We start from the raw sequence: 8,466 nt of genomic DNA on the forward strand, positions 1-8,466 counted from the left end.
GAAAGAAAACGGTTTCTTTAGATTACTTTAAGAGTTAAATAACGTTTAAAAATATATATTATAACCATCCTAAACGCATGTAAGTCATGATGGCACCATCCTGTACGGAAATGAATTCATATCATCCACCCTTTCAATGCTGCCTTACTATCACAACAGCTACAATTACACTGATTCACGAAGTTTATAGATGAAATATGTTATTCTGGGCTCTTTCGCCATCATAACAAGTGTTTTATATGTATTATTCTCTGGACAGCCAAAGTGTGCGTATTTTACGCACGACCACGGCCGCGACTTTTCCTCCCCCGGCAAACATAAAACCAACCGCTCCAGCTTGAATTCCCTAAACAGACAAGCGTTGACAGGAATAGACCAATGTAGTGATGGAGGGATGTGAATGTCACATGTTTTCAGTATAATATACACCGCCCTTCTATTTCTATCTCCACCCCTCCGTCAAGTGTCAATTCTGCTCCACCGCAATCAATCAGTTATTTGTCAGACGCTGTCAATCCGCCGCTTGATTTATGTCAGCTATTGTGGCTGATTACATGCCAGTGTGACTGCGGGAAAAGAACAAATGGGGGGGTGGGGGGGGGGAGAGACGTTCTGCAAGAGACACCAAGTTTTCACGCGGAAATAAATCGATCCTCGAGTTAAGATTTAAGTTTTTGAGATGCATCGACAATTAGCCGACCTCCAACAGTCCAGGCGGTGTGAGGAGGGGAGAGAGAGAGAGAGAGAGGCTGTGGGTCTAAACTGCATTATGTCGTTTGCTCAGTTAGAGTCTGTGACTTTTGGAGTTCTCATCAGACACACATGTTGAAACTTTAATAACTTGCAGACAGTCCGGCTCACATGGTTTACGGAGGTGCCAAAGTGTTTTCTCTGTAATCGGCCGATTATGGCGTTCACTGGAAGCTCTCAGGAAAAACAAAACAAAACAAAACAAAAAAACGTTCCAGATGAAAAAAAAAAAAAAAAGAAGAAGAAGAAACATCTAAAATAAAATAAATGAATAAAAATAATGTGATTTACAAACTCAAAGGGACGAATCCATCAGTTATGTTTTTCATCATCTTATATTTTTAAGTCCGAAATAAGTCGGCTCATGCGGTCTGCAGGAGTGAACCTTCATCCGGAGGACGATCATGTGTAACAGGCTCTCAAACACAGAGCCCTGTCCATGTCTGGCTGAGCGCATCTGCCATTGTGCTGTTAAAACCTGTCATCCGCCTCGGGCACACTGTCGTCTGCAAAACGAGACTCACAAAAGACACGGAACAAAAAAAAAAAAAAAAAAAGAAATCCAGACATTATTTTATATATATATATATATATATATATATATATATATATATATATATATATATATATATATATATATATTGATGTCAGCTCATTTTTATTTACATACAATGGGGGAAATGATTTATTTCCTTTAAGAAGGTGGGGACGCGGGACGAGGGGAGGGAGGGAGAAAAAGAAGAGGAATGGTCTGTCAGGCCTCTGAGAAAAGAAGTTTCAGAAAAAGCGCCTTGAACTATTCACCGCTGAGATGGCTAATCAGTATTGAGGCTCCGGGGCAATCGGGCAGCTTTTCAATGCGGGTTTTTCCCTTTCATCTCAATCGGGATGGAGGCGCTCAATTAAAAGCCTATCAGTTTGTAAGTAAATCAACGCCTATCAAAGTTGTCACATCAAACAAAACGATTATTATTGCAACCCGCCTCCGCCATTAATCTCCTTCTGTGGTAATCTGCTTGACAGGTCAACTTGGAGAGCAAGAAAACCTGGAGTGGACAGTCGGCGGGGGGAAATATCATTTTAGGTGAACAAATATATAAAATATAGGGTTTCATATGTATACACTTAAATAACACACATGACGTGTTTGAGTTTATAGTGTGGCGAAAATGTAGCCCAGAATGAAGTGAACGATATGAGATAAAATAAACCTACAATTGTATCCACGTGGTAAAAAAAAAAAAAAAAAAGTAGAATATGCTGCAAAAAAGTAGAAATAGAACCAAACAGGGAAAAAAAAACCTTCTTTTTTTTCAGCTGTAGAAACAAAATAGATTTGCTTGGGTTTCCAGGCCTGCACTGCTCTGCATGACAGGCTGCATCTCTGTCAACTCTGTAGGAATAAACAAATAAATAAATTAAAATAAAAAACACAGTTTTCTTTCAATTAGGTCCCAACTTTGAGATCATGTGCAATATGAATAAGCTGCAGCTCTAGAATTGGCTAACGGCTCTCAGTTTAATTTGTGAGGAAGGGAGGAAAAGGGGGGGACAGAAATAATAATAATATTAAAAAAAAAAAAAAAAGTCCAAATGAACGCAGCTTTATTCCTTCAAATGGTTGCTGTCTCGTGTTTTTGTCTGGCAGAGAAGAAGAAGAAGAAGGAGGAGGTGGAGGAAGGAGGGGGGGGGGGACGTTTCACAATATGCAAAGATGTGTGATTGATAACAGGCTTGCTGTTTTCTGCAAGGGCTGTCAGTCCGTGACACAATATGTGAGTTATTAGGGCAAAGAAGGGCAACCATAAATTTCCACTGTCAGGCGAAAACCCTCTTTATTGTCCGTATGACGAATGGGCTCCTGCACCAGACACCAAAATACTCGGCATTCCCCTTAAACGGGAACACATTTCTGCGACCATAATTCATGATATTTAAATAGAAAGTTTTAATATCCCCATATATTTCATAACTCTGACATGTTTATGAATCACTCCCCCGCATGCAAATACAAACTATTTACATCTCGTGAGGAAATATGTTGGACTTGCAGGATTACTGCGAGCTGCGTGCTGCACGGGCCGACTTCTTGCGCGTTTCAGTCTTGATTTATACATCTAGGTAGAAAACACACGCATAAACAGCTTCCCCGTGGCGGACCATCACATTGTCCCTCTATTTAATAATTCAAAAAGTACTTTTTTTATTTTCTTAGAATCTGACTTGTTTTTTGAAAGCGCGTCAAAAAGCTGGAATTTGGAATTATTATTTTATCTCAGCCCGTTTTCACACTATTTATGAGACGGTAGCCCTGAGGTGCACAAATTCTCCCAACACAGGGAGCAGATTAAATAGGCAACAGGCTGCACGGGAGGCGGTTTAATCCGTTAAAGCGCATGCATGGAGTGGACAATAATAATTTCTCTAAAAGTCCGCCGAGTGAAGGACGGGATTACAGCAAAGTCCGCGACGCGACATTACCTGGAATAACTTAAGCTCCGATGTAAACCGCCAGAAAGGTAAAAAGGATTCTTTTTGAAAAAAAAAGAAAGAAAAGAAATAACTCTGTGACAACATTAAGTAATCCTTCCGTCTCAAAACGAAAGAGTTTAACATCACGCAAACGCACCAAACATTACAGTCTGTCAGATGTGGAGCACCGCAAGCAGCACAGCGCGGACTGGAGCCATGCTTTCCTCTCTCTCTCTCTCTCTCTCTCTCTCTCTGGCTCTCTCTCTCTTCCGCGTATGGGAGGTCCCGCGTGACGTCACACAGCAGCCACTCACAGGCACAGGAACACTGTGGTGTCCCCAAACTTTCTGTTGCTCCCGACTGAAGGGCCCACTGTGATCTGAAAACATGCAGGTCTGCCCCCCTCGTACTTCACCGAAGCTGTTCTATCTTCACTCATTAGCCCACCAGCTCCAGTCAGAGAGAGACCACCGGCACTGACACGCTGCCATGTCTGCTGCTCTCAGGGCAGAGCAACACGCAGGATAATAAAGGAATGAAAGATAGTTTGGTGACCTGAGTAAAAAACTAGTTCTATATTATTCGAATGTGGAGAGTGATAGTACATTTTAATTCAGTCAACAAAGCAGCCGTAATACCTGGGGGCAGGGTTACCCAATACAATAACAGTCAGAGTCAGTTTTCCGAAGCTTCACAGCAAAAACAGCGGAAGTAGTGGGGACTTGTTTTGAAACATAACAAACGACTAAATATAAAAAAGGCACAAAATGGCTCCACAGCTCTGGAAGTAACAGGATCCAATATTGTTTTGGAAAGACATTACTCACACCTTTTACATGTGCTCGACCTTGGACAGTCACCTCAGATGGGGTGGTTGGTGAACATTTATTTATTCATGTGCTTCTTTTTGACATTTCAAAACAAGTCCCCGGCCACCTCAAAGCTTTTCATTTTTGAAAGTTGTGACTCTGAAATGAAAATGAATCGTAATCCTAATATGAAGCTGTAAAGTATTGTTTGCAGTATCTGTATTGTTTGTTTTTATGTGTCTGTATCTGTCTAGCCCATGCTAATGTCCTGTAAATGTGTTTATGTCTTGATGTGACATGACTGTGGTTTATGCTCCATGTTCTGCGTCAGGCCCGCTTAACTGTATCTCAATGTTACTTTTAAACTTTCCTGTATAATAAATGAAAAAAAAGGTTTGTTTACATTCACATTCATTGTAAAAAGCAAAAAAAAAAAAAAAAAAATCCCTCTCTGTGTAGAAGGAGAGCGGCACAAAGCTAGTTTATTCTGCATATTTTGTCTTGAGGAACATTTCATTTTATTTTCAAAAGTTCAATAAAACAATACTGTCACCACCTGCCATGTTCTCGTGTTCTCTGAGTGACAGGTCAGGAGGCACACTTATCACATGACCAGCCTTCATTCAGTGTATGGAGATTTGTTTTGCCCCGCTTGGATATTCTGTGGCAGCGGGGTCAACATATGAATAGAAACGTAAGTGAGAGTCAAATAGATGTGATAATATTTCAATTACACCTATCTCACCTACAGACCTGTAGAAACGATTTAATGATCACCCAGTGTTATGATATCTTCCTCTGGTTATCTCTACTGTCAGGAATTTGAATATAGATAATCTGTTTGAACTTGGGTCATTCAAGATAATCCTTTTTTTTTAACATTCAGATACATTGAATTAATAAGAAAATTCACATTTAGGACAAGATAACACTCAAAAACATCTGCTCACAATGGCTCTACTTTTAATCCTAGAACTTCACCATGACACGCAAGTTGAAGAGCAAACTTTTTAAAATCACATGTTAATTTTGTACAATATTATGTTTATATGTATATACAAGTCTATTCCATTCTTACTTTTTAAATACATTGTTTATTCTTTACTATTTTTATTGTTTTTTTTTTTTTTTATATTACTGTCCTTTGGCTGCTGTGGCAAACAAATGTCCCCGTTTGTGGGACAATAAAGGACTACTGAGTCTGATTCTGAGTCACATGCTCGCTCAGTCGATATAATCAACAGGTCAGTTACAATGTTCACAGAGTTTACCTCCAGTAGTTGTACTGTACACATAAGCCTGTTGACTAAAGATTAAAATAGGTTTAATCTACCTGTTGCCCACTCACTACAGTGACGTTAAACCATCATTTTCATGCAAAGCAAAGGTCAAGCCAGGGGCTAAGCTCATATCACTCCTACAAATGTCTTTCGCCGTGTATACAGAGACCATTTGTGTCCTTATGTGTGTTTTTATCTTATATTTCTCTTCACATTCCTTTTAAATAGTCCCTTGGGGACAGTTATAACTCTAATCTAAAACTCCCAGACTTTAGCATACAGTAGGTTTATAATCAGCCACCGAATACAGGAAGTTTCTCGCTGCTGTTTCCACATTTGGCTGCTTTGGCGGTTATCTATTGTCTTGTTTTAGACCATATCATTTTAATATTAAAACCAAAACCATTGCCTTGGTTGGTTTGGTGGTGTAGTCTGGGCCAAAAACAAACCACACAAATAATGACACAAACCTTTGCTATTATGTTTAGCCTTAGAACTAATAATGAATATACAGTTTATTTTATATTGCAGGTGGTAGTGAAGTGCAACCAGCGAGTTTACAGACAGTTTAACTAAAGTCTGACAAGAGCTCGGTCTCAAACCTTAGAACTTGAGTTACTGGTTTGGACAGTAGAAAATAAACATATTTCTTGATTTGAAAATACACTTTATCAGAATTTGTAAAGAAATTGTTCAACATATACTGTTTAAAGATTGCTGTGATGACCCTCTGGCTTCTTAATTGTCTATCTCTTATGATATGCTAATCTCTGACTACAACTTCTGCTGTTTTTGCCAGGTTTAACTATCACTGGAAAGAAGATTATTACTACTTTGCTGATTAACGAGTCGAATACTTGTGTCAGTTTTGCACATGAACGGCTCGATGGTCATATTAGCACCACGAAACATGCAACATCGGGTTGGACTTAAAAAAAAAAGCTTGCTGACAAACACTTGAAATGTTATGAGATCATGACTTTTGGACTGTTACTGACAATGTCCAACAGTGGCAGTTCGGTTAAGGCTCCAGAATTACTTGGTTGGGTTTTTAGGAAAAGATCATTTTCTGACTTACAAAATATTAGTGACATAATTCACATCGCGTAACGTAAGGGAGTTAAAGGAGAACTTTGGTCGATTTAAACATGCAGCTTCATTGCTCAAGCTACCCTCGACTTGCCAGTACCGAAGACGCGAAAACATTTGGTCCAACCATTACAGAGCTCCGTGAACGGAGACTTAGCATTGAACGCTAACAGCATGGGGTCAGAACTTTACACTGTGTTTTAAGCGTCTTAACATGCTCCACATCTCACACCAAAAGTTATGCAACATCAGCAGACACCTCAGCACACAGCACTGTATCGGTATGACTCAAAATGAATAAAAAAGTAGTTAAAACAGTGTGTTTGTGCAAGCAGCTACTTACCTGTTTGTTGACATCCGCGTCTTCCGGTAGCTAGACCAAACTAGCATATCCACCGAGTGTGCACTTAACAGGCTTAACGGGCTATTGTAAGGCTCATGGCTCATGACAGGCTGTAACATGGACATGTACATTATGAACAGAAACACGAAAATGCTGGAATACGTTTCCGTCTCAGCCAGTGAGGGAGTAAGCGCACGCTCGACGGATTGACTAGTTTGGTCTAGCTACCAGAAGACGCGGATGTCAACAAACAGGTGAGTAGCTCCTTGCACAAACACACTGTTTTAACTACTTTTTTATTCATTTTGAGTCAGACACGCTACAGTGCTGTGTGCTAAGGTGTCTGCTGATGTTGCATAACTTTTGGTGTGAGATGTGGAGCATGTTAAGACGCTTAAAACACAGTGTAAAGTTCTGACCCCATGCTGTTAGCATTCAATGCTAAATCTGCGTTCACGGAGCTCTGTAATGGTTGGACCAAATGTGTTCGCGTCTTCGGTACTGGCAAGTCAAGGGTAGCTTGAGCAATGAAGCTGCATGTTTAAATCGACCGAAGTTCTCCTTTAAGTTTGGCCATTAACCCCATTTACGTACACTTACTTACTTACCTAATGTAACTTAAAAAACAAATCTCTCTTGATTATTGGTCAGAAACAGAACAAAAATTCCTGTCTTTGGAGGCAAAGTCCAGTGCATGAACCATCCAGCCACCCTGACCACAATGATTTGGACTTTTGATGGTTGAGGAGTACCCACAGCCTCAAACACAAGCAGGAAAAGGCCACTGGCAGCTGTATATGACGTGCAGACAGTCAGAACTGGCCGGTTTCTGAGATGCTCTGACCTCTTCATACCTTACAATCACAAGGGATAGAATTAATGTTTGTTATGCTGAATGATTCCATTTAACCAAAAAACACTCAGAGCATGTTGCCAATCGGTTTAAACCATTTATTTTGTGTAAAACTGGAATATATCTCAAAACCTGAGCAAATAAAGCCAAAACTAATCAACTCAACTAGCAAGCAGAATCTTTTCAACAGAAACTGTGAAAATCTGACATGGCCCGGGCAGATCTTTCCAAGGATGAGGTAACATTTGAAAGTTTTCCCCGTCCTCACGTCTCGCCTTTCTCCCATAAGCCTTAGTGACAGGCGAGCAAATACCTTGTGTTAAATTACAGATTTAGCGCTGGAAACATGTGGGATGCTTTAAATATGCAACAAAATACACAACTAAGGTCCAGTTGTTTTCAGCCATTTTAACGCACTAATGTTACATACCATATCTTTAACAGAAACTCGGAGCAGGACGGGAGCTTTACTCTAAGTAATCCCAGGCCACATGTATTCAGTTTACAAGAGGTGAGTTTGGAAAGTCTCTCAGGTAAGCCTCTGATACAGAACCCTCCTAACAGAGCTTAAGTGGCTTCTTGAACTCAAATCGAGGAATTGGAACTCAATTTCAAAGATTCTGGATGAAGACTGACGGGAGATGCAAGGTATTTTTCTCCTGATGGTTTTATCTGGCTTCAGCCACATGGAAACAGTTTGTCGTACATCAGATCACTTCCTGTGGCCCAGTGTTTTAATGAGGGGCATTTTGGGGATGAAGCAGCAGACCTAATGGGGGATGTGACGCTGTCCTCCCACCAGCAGCTCTGACCCTGATCACAACCCTCAGCCCTGAGATATGATCTGTATTAAACCCTGTGTCCACGTGC

The sequence above is a fragment of the Sparus aurata genome, chromosome 15 (genome assembly GCF_900880675.1).
Source record: "Sparus aurata chromosome 15, fSpaAur1.1, whole genome shotgun sequence".
NCBI classification, from domain to species: Eukaryota; Metazoa; Chordata; class Actinopteri; order Spariformes; family Sparidae; genus Sparus; species Sparus aurata.